General features: G+C 31.5%; 1 protein-coding gene across 1 annotated transcript in view; it reads right to left on the bottom strand.

The window, feature by feature from the left end:
* Positions 1-9336, bottom strand: part of LOC129808696 (zinc finger protein castor homolog 1-like) — a 49581-nt gene extending 40245 nt beyond the window's left edge. Inside the window, exon 1 of the mRNA XM_055858478.1 lies at positions 8925-9336. The gene's annotated coding sequence lies outside the window, so the exon portion shown is untranslated. The remainder of the gene's footprint in view (positions 1-8924) is intronic.
* Between the last annotated feature and the right edge of the window lie 2792 nt (positions 9337-12128).

Below are 12128 nucleotides of genomic sequence, written 5' to 3'. Positions count from 1 at the left end.
CCATGCTTTCGTAGCCTCAAAAATCTAATAGAACCTCTAACGAGAAAGTTTCTACATTTTCTCCAATTTCACATAGTTTTCTTTATCAAAACTTGGAAAATTAATTGTTAAGACACTAAAATAATTACTGACATTACACCAAAATTTTGTTATTTTTCAAATAATCGAAATGAATTTCAGTTTATTATTATAAATGAAAGTGATATTCTATTTTTTTGTCCCAGCAGAACATCAAAATTAACTCAAAATGATCATTGAAAACGTTTTCTAGCTGTTTTTGATCATGAAGTTCGAAATTATGGGAAAAAGTATTTCCTAAAAGTTAATTTAAAAAAAAAAAATAATAAGAAAATAATCTTTCAGTGTTTTTTAAGTGTTTAAAAATTATGAATTTAATTGTTATAATATCTTTCTAGAATGTTTTCAGCAAGATATTGTAATTTTTTTTAGTATTATAAAAATTAAAGACTTAAAAATACTATTATGAAACTTTTATACTAAAAAAAGACATGTTCTAAGGCGATATAACCCAAAGGGGCATTTGATATCCAAATAATGTATGTCTCAAATGTGACCAACATATTTTCAACGTAATCGAGCTATTTCTTAAAAATATAATGTATGAACACAATGGATGTATATTATCTGAAAATTATGTACGTTGAATGCCAGTATAATAACTTGACTAAAAAATGTATAGAAAATATCGGTTATTTTCTATTAATACATGTAATACATTTTGTTTAATAAATTCCAGTTAAAATATTGTTATTTTTCCTTAAAATTGCGACCAAAGATTTTTAGATCTATAAACAAGTCATAATCTAATCTATTTTTGAGTGAATATGTATAAAACTATGTCAAAAATTTCTAAAGTATATTTATCTTACATATTCTTGTTTTTATGTTCATATAATATCGTGAAATTGTATGAACATTATGTTTTGATATATTTTAGTTACATTTGCTCCATAAAAGAGACAAATTATATACAACTTGTCTTCTTTTTGTATGACCCTGTCAGATTGTCAAAATCTGCTTTGTTTACTAAGCAGAGGTTCATTTCTGAGTAAAAAGTTGTGATAAAAAGTGATGTTTATTATAAATTAAAGTATTTAAGTGCACTAGCGTGTACAGTAAAGTCGAGCACACACATCGAAGAGATCAAATTTGACAAAGTAAAGATAACTGATAGAAAAATAGTTAATTAATACTGTATTTGTGAGAGCTAACATTTTGTTTCTTTAATTGCAGTGTAGCGGAAGTACAAGCATTAAAACAAGTTCCTGATCTTCTGTCGTGAAACTAAATTGCAGAAAGAGTGTCCAGAGTGCAGAAAAAGTCTATCAAATGCACAAAATTTCAGTGTTTTGACATTGTTTATTCTGAAGTGATAGGGGAAAGTGACCATGCTTGATACGATCCAAGCTTGATAATAACTATTTTTTTCTTGTGTTAATCAATAGTTGTGACTCTTAGCAATATATTTTAATAGCTGGTTCTAAGTCTCACACTTCCTGAAAAAATTAGGAACCTAGCTCTTTTTTCCTAGTTTCAGGAAGCAAAAATCAAAAATAGGTCCAAAACTGTAATTTCAATACATGATATTTCATAAGTATTTCTTAATTAATGTCGCTGTTCAGGAAAACTGCTATCATAGGTACATAGAGGGTTCATCAGTACTAATATTTATGTAAAAATATTTTTACTTGGGAACACTGTTTTTGATGGTGATGACAAATTCATAAATTCTACCTGTGTCCATCCTATATTTTAAAAAGGGTCCATGAATGATAATTTAAATGTGGCAACTATATCATTAGATGTGATTCTTTCATAATTACACATATTGCAATCCTCCAATTTTATCGACAATTGACATAATCTTCAACCCTGTTGCCTAAATTTTAAGGTTGCAGAATGACATTTTCATGGGCTCAAAGTGAAAAAATGGCTTTCGCTAGTGCTCTAATGTTATAAAAACACGGCTTAGAAAAATTACATAAAAATGGTTTCAAAACTAATAACTAGTCGTGCAATCAATTTTAGCAGATAGATTAGAGTTCTGTCTAAACATTGATGTGCAATTTTTTGTATCCGGTGAAATTTTTACAGTGAAAATGGGCCTCCGAATTGTCGCATCAATTATTATACAGGAAGGCCCGAGACCCAACTTGTATAAAAATCGCCACTGAATTTTCATTTTCTTCTTGAGGAAAATCTAAGGATTTCCAGGAACTATTTGAGGTGGTATTATGAACCTAATAAGTGAGACATTTTTTATCATAGTGGAAGAATCGCTTCGGTTTGTGTGGTAATCAGAAAATAATCACAAACCTTGGAAATCATTTTACAATATAAAGCATGGTCACTTTCCCCTATTATTGTTACAAGGAGTTTGTACGACATAATGTAAATATAATCACAAAAATATGTAAAAACGTATTTTCTTCTATATTTCTTATTTATTCAGGTTATAATATCTTGATTCTACTTTATCGGAATAAAATGAAAATTATGGCGTAGAAAATTATAGAAAATTGGCGACACTAAACCCAATTTAATTGAGAAATTGTGCAAAAAATATTTGTGTGTACCAATATTTGTCCAAAATTGTGTTTAAAGTGATATTCTATCAATACACGCAGTAAAAATCTGACATCCATAAGTTTTTTCAATAATACGATGGAAAGGGCAATAAAGGAGAATGGTCAAAACTATATGGGCGCTGGTCCCGGAATCGCCACAAACGAGAGTAGGCACATTTTGTAGGTACTGATATAAGATTGAAAAATTGCCGGGACCCAGGACCATAAACGCTGGGAGTCCTTGTAAAAAAGGCCTTTATCCTTTCGATAAATCGCTGTTTTGACAACGAATTACGCAAGAACGGCTAAAGTGATCTTGATTAAATTCGGTATAGGGTCACTGTATGACTTAAGCTATTTATCCATGCATACGACCGCCTCAACCGACCCTCCATTCTGATAGCCCCCATACAAAATGAGAACATTTTACTTTATAACTCCTTTCTGAGAAGAGGTACAATACTGAAATACGGCATGCGAACAAGGCTTAAAGAAAACTTTTTAACCATACATACCGAACCCTTCGTCCATCATCCGTTCTGGTAGCCTCCATACAAAATGAGAACATTTTACCTTATAATTCCTTTCTGAGAGGAGGTAAAAAACTGAAATTCGACATGGGAAGAAAGCTTAAGGAAGACTCTTTAACTAGCATACCACGCCAACATCCACCTGTCTGATAGACCCCAATATAGAAAGAATTGCTTCGCACAAATTGTTATTAATCCACTGAATTGCATATTAGTACAACTTCTGTAGACAATAAATCGAGAAGCAACTTCAAAACCTTGATTACGATATCATAAAAATCACCACTAATTATTGTATAGTCCTACATGTTACTTTCTGTATCCTGGGCATTAACCAATAAACTTATTATTATTATTATTATTTATTACATTGGATTATACAATAAGGATATGTTTCTTTCTTTCGCGTACCAAGAGATCTTAATAATGCGAAAAATGAGATATAAAAAATCTGGGAAATGATTGTTAACGTTATTAGAGTAAGTGTGCCAAATTTCGGCATAGTTGCATGCAAACGTCAAAGTTTCATGTTTGAAATGTCATATTTTAAATACAAATTGATTTTTTTATTCTTTCTTCTGAAAGAGTGTTGCTTGGAACCTTGTAAAGACTTTACTGTCTTGATATACTCTAAAATCATTCTTAATACATTTTAAAATGAATAAAAATATAGACATAGCTTTGGTGCCCTATTTCGGCCAAATTCATTCTCATAGTTCCTTACCCTTCGGGAATTCTTCCAATGCCTTTTTCACGTCATCTCGTTTGTCGAAGCTTCATTTTTTGTTATTCTTTTGCATTGTATAATCTCTAGAGTACGTAAAATCTAAAAGTTCATGGAAATTCGAGGAATAAAAAAGGTGGCCGAAATTGCAAGCTGGCCGGAATTTGGCACACTTACCCTACTTATTCATTTTTTTTTTCATTCAATCAAACTCGATCAAAAAGTTCTTCGTGAGGATTGTTGAAAATACCTCTTCACAGAAAGGAGTTATAAAGTAAAATGCTCTCATTTTGTATGGAGGCTACAAGAATGGAGGGTGGGGGGAGGGGGTGGTATGCATGGATAAAAAGTTTAAATAATACACTGACCCTATACCGAATCTCATCAAGATCGCTTTACCCAGGGGCATGACATTTCTTATGTTTCCTAATATGTTTCTAGCGAGCCGAAAAAACTTTTGAGTTTATTAGCTGTTTTCTGTCATTATAGAATAAATTAGTAAAAAATACAAATACAAAATAAAAGCCAATTTAATATAGAATAGGCAACCGAAAACCCTAAATTGGTAACCTACGTTGTTTTGGAGATATCTCGTGAAATGTGTACGAAAACAGGGAAAAAATTACACTAAAACTGATCGCATTTTTCAGAGCTAATGTCACCCCCTTGGCTTTACCAGTAATTTGTTGTCAAAATAGTGATTTATCGCAAGGATAGAGACTTTTTTACAAGGACTCCCAGCGTTTAATGTCCGGGGTCCTGAAAATTTTTTTGATCTTATACCAGTATCTGCAAAATGCGCCTATTCTCATCTCTGGATAAAAGTGAACCGGTGCCCATATATACTTTTGACTATTCTTTCTTCTAAAAAATAGTTTTTTTATGCTCTAGAACTTTTCCTCCATAGTTTAGAACATTGGTTCCAGAACAAAAGTTGTTACACCTATACTAATGTCTATCCAATGACATAGGTCCCGTTCGTGGCGATTCCGGGACCGGATTTGACCATTCTCCTTTCAGGTAATTATTTTCAGAGAAAATGAAAGTGTTGTATTTAAATTGTCCACACGAATTATAGCGAAACTCATAAAATGACAAAAACACATGGTTTTACTAGATACAAATATTAAATAATTATAATTCTTTTTTAAAATGGGCATTATATTTTCTAAAAAATAAAGAATAATCAGGTATAAAGATTTAAATTGTATCATAAAACATCAAAATAGGAAAATCGCTGAAGGTGTGCTATTTACACCTCAATTTATCGCTCAATTTATCGCTCATTTACCGCTCAATTTATTGAGTGGAATTATAAGGTAAAGTACCCTTTATTCGACCGGTTCCCCTATTCGACCGGTAGATTTATTTATTCAATTTAATTATATTTGCTATAATATTTTGTGTATGATCTAACATTAATAGGTCAATTATTCTTTAAATAATACGAATCAGTGACAAATTCATAGAAATTTATGAAATTCCACCATCAAATATTCAAAAATTGATCCACCGGTCGAATAGAGGAACCCGGTCGAGTAAGGGTACTTTACCTTACTTATGTCCACCCTAAAAAACAAAATTCTATTATATTTCTATAAATACTTAGCAGAAAAAATCAAAATGTCGAATTTTTATGTTGGCATGAAAGGACGTTATGGTCTACGTATGAATTTTTATTGATATTTCTTTTTTTTATTGAGTTTCTTTAAGGATTAATGGGTTCAATTATACTTATTTCCACCACTGCACAGTGGGGCCGTGGTGGCCAAAACCTATTTTTTCAACTTTTTTTTTAACTGAGCCAAAATTATTTTTATTTCATTTGGCATTAATTGAAGATCATTTTTCCAAATTTTCATAAAGATTGGTTGAAAATTGTAGCCTACAGAAATTTTTAAAGTCACCTCTTTTATGAATTTTTTCATCATTTTGGGCTTCTCAGAGACATATTCAAGCACCTAAATGGTATGGGCAAGTGTATTTTTCTGGATAAATTATAAAATATTTATACAGAAGACGAAACACTGAATTGAATATGATCATTTTAAGTTATCCTTGTAAGGATTTTCAAGGATTTCTATTACGATAAAGCACAGAAATTATCAATTCTTAAGAATTATCAAAGGTTCTACTTGCCGCACTTCTAAATAGTATAATTTTTCTCTATTTTTAATTTACTTTAAAGAGATACTAAGCTCATTTTGCGTATTTTTGCGCAAAGGACCTTCCCAAGCAATTTTCTGAGACTATGCGCACCAAAAGTGACGTTTTTCCTACTCAAACTCCACCGACAGAGCAATTTACAAATATAATACTATAATTTTGAATTAAATGTATGTATATAATATATATTTTAACTTTGTAACCTCCGAGGAATATATTTTAGTGAAAAAATCGGAAATTTTAGTGTATTTAAATTTTTTTGTTCATTTTTTAATGTGATCCTTTTGGTCTTCTACAGCTCTAGAGCCAAACGGTTAGAGATAGCGACTTTGTATTTTGGGGAGACCCCCCATGAATCGACTCAAGGATGAGTAAAAGTCCCCTCTTTTTCCTTCCACCCCTTTCCTTGCCCTCCAAAACGCGTTACGCGATTTTTTGGATATGTTTTAGAGATTACCTAGGCGTATATTCATCCATATACGAAAATAGGAGGAGGTGGGGCTACTTACAACAAAACACGTACAAGTAATCATAAAACTGTTAAGATCGAGCTGAAAACACGATCAGCTGAACCAGAAAACGCTGCAGATTTTAAGAAGAATCCTCGCCATTTATGATTGAGCTGTGCGTCTGAACGCAATTTTAAACATTTAGTCTTTTAATCGGGATTACTTTGACTGTTAAACTGTTCAATAATCCCCATTTTTATACTTTTTTATCGTTTAATACGTGTAAACTATGAACATCCAAAAATTTCATGAAACTTGGTCGTTTTTGTGTCTTCCAAAACCATCGTGAAAAGCTATTGACTTTTAGCCCCCAAAATTAGGGTACTACCTTAAGCATAAAAAAGGTGCAACACTTAGACTACATTTCCGAAATTTTCATTACTAATAAAGATCCAGGCGTTGAGGCCTAGTTTTCGAAGTTTTTTTTTTTTTTTGAAAAGTAACACTTACTTTACGGTCGAATATATTCATCTGAAGTACAAAAGAAACAAATATTTCCTGTTAGCAGTTGAATTGAACTTTTACATGAAAGAAGTTCTTTTTGTTCCCCTGATCACAACTTATTTCACAAGACAAAAGTTGATATTATGCGCCGAAAAGCGTAATTTTTGTAAACTCTCAGAATTTTGAATTTTGGTTTTTGAAAAACCTTTCGTTAAAGCACTATTTTAATTCATTACCTAATAGAAAATATTTGATTTTTTGATGTCATCTGAATTATGAGAAATTTTGCCCAACACACGCTTAGTTTTTTTTTCAAAGGAAAACTTTACGTGTATAATGAAAATTTCAAAAAATATAGTTTAAATTTTGTACTTTTACATAAAAAAAACTTGAACTAAATTAAGTTTTATTATCCTGCATAGTAATATCAGAGAATATGAGCTTTCTTAGTTTTTTTTGACCCACGTAATGGCATAAGAAATTTTAAGAAATAGTTTCTTTAATCAAGTAATGTAACTTTTAAAACTAAAAGTAAAAAAGTAAAATTCTTAGCGCGAACTTGGCTTTATTTTTTAGAATGAATTTTATTGATTATTGTCTGATTTATCTCGGTATAAAGGTTCCCAAAATGGCTTAAAAGTAAAACAATGAATTTTCGGATAAAAACTAGTTATCGGTTATGAATCGGTTTTTTACCGGTTCATAACCGATTGGAATCGGTTCAGTTTTGTTGGAAATTCCAAGACCTTTTCAACAAGCCCAAACATGACACTATTCGGTTGATAAATGCGCTCTTTAGAGCATTTTTAACATTTGACCTTGAAAAATATGTATTAGGAATAATTCAACGGTATTTTCGTGCATGGGCAAATGTCCGGCCAGGTAATATCTAGAACATATACAAAAATGAACAAAATCGCTCAAAGCGTTTTCGAGTAATCTCAAAAATATGTTTTTGGAGGGGAAGGGGAGCGGTGGGGGGGAAATTATGGGCATGTTAACGATCCTTGGGTCGACTTATGGGGGGGTCCTTCTTAGGTCCCAAGTCGCTATCTCTAACTGTTTATCCTATTAAATATGATTTATTGGTGTTCAAGCTCCCTATGTACGTGTTACCCCCCTTTCCCCTATAATTTTTTAATTTTCATGCCCAAAAATGAATTTAGAGACCCCAAATTACCTATATATGACCTTCTTGCCTTAGGAGAGTTAGGGTTTTGGCCACATTTTGTATGGAGTGGCCCCACGTGATTACACCTTATTGATATCTTATTTAGTTATAATCCATACATTTTATCGTACAAGATAACGTGATTACATCAAATATGATATATTGTTATATTTCTTATGTAAAAATTCCCGTTTCACCCGAATATGGGCCTCTTTTATGCGGTTATATGGAAGAAATTTGTAAAGTCTTCGCCATCATTTGCTCCTTGGGTACCGGAAACACTAATAAATTTATTTTTGAGGTTAAATTTAAACTTTTCAAGAATTCAAGTGTATTTTCTTCAAATTTTTATATCGGAAAATCACTCTTTTTGATGAAAATTCAAAAAGGTTACTAGTTACGACTAGAAAAAGGCACTTTAGAAGCAAAAAGTCTTAAGGAAGTCTTCTCAAACTCAGTTGAATTTTCTCCAGAGACCAAGTCCCAATAGAAGATCAGTACGAAAAAAAAGAAAGAAGTATCGATTGATAAATAGGATTTTGGGGTTGGAATTTGTGGCTTTTAACCCTCTTCTCTTGAGGATATGTCTCTTTAACCTTGGATACTTTGCCCTTGAAGGGGTCAATTGAGGGTTAAAAGGGGCGTTAGTTTTTCTTCAAAATAATTTACAAAAAAAAAAAAAAACATCCATACCGACATAAATCGACTAAAATGAAATTAAATATCGAAAGTCGGTGTGTTTTTCCATTTGAAAAGAAAAAAAAAGGGCAAGGATGAAAAATTGGGACTAACCTTTCTTTTTCTTCAGCTCAAACAAAAGTCAATCCATTCAAATCCAATTGATGGCACATTTCTAATCCTAATCCACAAATGGCCACGTGGTTTATCTGATATTTGGCACTTTAAATCCAATTGGCACTTCTTTGGCTTACTATACACATTTTTTTTTAAAAATTCCTTTTTGCCTAAAAAGAAACACTTTTTTCACTATTTTCTTGCTTTTTTATTTCTTGCTTTTTCACAATTTCTTCAACAATTTTCACACACTTTGCCGCTCTGACGTGAAAAAGGAAAAAAGGTATATACACGTGGAAAAGCAAAAAGGACTAATAAGTGGTTTTTCTTCTATTTTTTTTGGCGCCAAAAAGGATTGTCAAATCCGACGTTTTCAGCGCGAAGTCCATTGAGCGACTGAGCCAGATTTAATCCATCGACTGACTGCGCGCGCGCATTAACCCCCTCCAAAAGTACAAACACTCCAACTGTCTCACTCTAATGCACATCAATTGGATCGTGCGAGAGAGATGACCAGAGTAAAGGGGTTCAAGTGTTTGAGATTGCGCAGAAAAGGGGTATTTAAGTCACAATTTTACCGCGCAATTCGCAGCATTTCCGCCAAAAGGAAAATCCCTCCAGAAAAGCATTTTCCCACCTATTTTTTTCCCAACAAAATGGCAAATCATTTCAAATTTCACAAATTTCCCCAAAAAGAAGAAAAAAACAGTTTTCAGTCATAAATTGCACAATGATTGAGTTCAATTGATCGTCCGCGGGAATTCGCGCAGAAGGAGAACAATAGGGGAGACCGGGGTAGAATAAGGCATCAAATGATTTTTTTCATTGCGTATAATTTGTACAAAAAAATATTTTTACCAGGCTGATAAATATTTCAATGCAGAGTAAGGGAAGTAATATATTTAGAATAAAGAATGATTTTCTCAATATTCCATCGAAGGCAATCCCAAGGAGCATTTATCGCTACACTCTTAGAAAAAATTAGTTCGTACAAGCTCATATGCAGTTATTAGAACTATAAAATATAGTAAATATAGACCCAACTATATATTTAGTTTGGGTAACTAAATGAAATAGTTGATCACAGTTAGTTAAAGTATCCTTTTCATTTAGTTATCACAACTAAATCGAAATAGTAATGGGTACTATAACATATTAGTTCCAATTACTAAATAAATGGGGTTGATACCCATCTTATTGGCTGTAATAACTATATCATATTAGTTGTGGTTACTATATAGCATTCATTGTGATGCATATTTCTTATTAGTTGCTTAAAATTCGAAAGAGCTTCAACGCATTACTAAAATAAAAACCACTCTTTACTATTGGAAAAGTAGTCATAACTTTATGAAAATATAGGCCCATCTATTTACATTGGTTGTGAGAACTAAAAGGAATTAGTGACCAATATTAGTTGGGATAATGATTTCATTTAATTAACACAAGCAAATATAATTGTATGAAAGCATCATGAAATAATTGCCGCAACTTATCCACGTGAATATTGCCTTATATTCTCACTACTAATAAATTCATTACGAGTAAAATGCTTTAAGATTATAAGAACTATTTAAAATAGATTTGATAATAATCGCCCGAACAACTAATTTTCATTAGTAATCACGTCTAAACTTTTCTAAGAGTGTATAAATAAGGAGAAATGTCTGAAGAGCAATTGTGATCGCCGTCACGTTCTTTATCACAGTACACTCAGAAAAAAAAAACCGAGTAAAACTTACTCGAATCGATGTTAAATTAACTCTTTTTCGTTGTGATTTTCGATTAACTATTTTCTAGAGTTAATTTTACTTCTATTTCGGTGTAATATCTAGAAGAGTTGTTTCAACTCTTTTAGATTAAAATTTACTCTTTTTGTCTTAAAATTTACATGAAAATAAGAGTTCAAATTATTTTTCACTAAAACTTACTCTTTTCGGATAAATCGAAAAAGATTAAATTTTACTCTTTCGTATTAAATTTTCTATTTTTTAATGAAAAATACCTATTTTGCTAATTGAAAAACCAGTAATGCACTTTTATATTCAGTTTATTGACAGTAATATTTAAATAAGTCTAATATTAACATTATTTTTCCAACATTATTTTCTCTATTACCAACATATAAAAATCGTCATTTTCTTCTAATAAAATTTATTAGTACTGCACAAATGTAGCTTTTAGATAGCGGTAGATCAAAAAAAAAAAATTTTTTTTCAAAGGAACGAAATCATCAATATTATATCTGAAGTTTTTGTATGCAATTTTTTAAATCTGAAACCTTTTTCAAAGAATGACAAAATTTCAAAATATTTTTCATTTTTCAATTTTATATTTTTAAGGATTATATATTATTCAATATTTTCACCAAATAAAGAATCGTTCAAAAGCAAATTAGCATACACTAATCCAACTAAGAATTCAGGTCAATTTTATGGAACTGTTTCTTCCAATGCAATGTCAAATCTAAAATATTATTTAAAAAATTTAAGTTACAAAAATACTTTAAATAAAAATCTTGTCTATTTTACCAATTCGAATCTTCAGCATACATTCAATTCAGGCAGTTCATCCGAAAAGGTGTAAATGAAGCCGCAATTTCTTAGTTTCTTCATAACGTTGATCCTCCAGATAGATGTTGCTTACCATTCGCTTGTAACATCACTCCAAGGTTCATTATGCTCTTGAAACCAGTGAATTTTGTCTTTAAGTGCATCTTAAAAAATATACAACGTTATTAAGAATATTTAAATCTTTGGATTGGTCAATTCACTCTTTACCTGAAGTCACTGTTTCGTCGTTTATTCCAGTGACACATTCTGTCCTGCAAATAATTCGTTGTGAAGCGCTTATCTCTGCAAAGAGGTTTTGCACTTGTAGTCCTCGTTGGATTTGCAACTCGCAAATTATTAAAGTGGATAACTTGCAACACTTAGGGGAAAGTGACCATGCTTAATACTGTAAAATGATGTCCAAGGTTTGTGATTATTTTCTGATTAACACACAAACCGAAGCGATTCTTCCACTATGACAAAAAAATGTCTCACTTATTAGGTTCATAATCCAACCTCAAATAGTTCCTGGAAATCCTTAGATTTTCCTCAAGAAGAAAATGTAAATTCAGTGGCGATTTTTATACAAGTTGGGTCCGGGGCCTTCCTGTATAATAATTGATTCGACAATTCGGAGGCCCATTTTCAC

Source organism: Phlebotomus papatasi, chromosome 5 (genome assembly GCF_024763615.1).
Source record: "Phlebotomus papatasi isolate M1 chromosome 5, Ppap_2.1, whole genome shotgun sequence".
Lineage (NCBI taxonomy): Eukaryota > Metazoa > Arthropoda > Insecta > Diptera > Psychodidae > Phlebotomus > Phlebotomus papatasi.
This window is presented reverse-complemented; position numbering and strand designations above follow the sequence as displayed.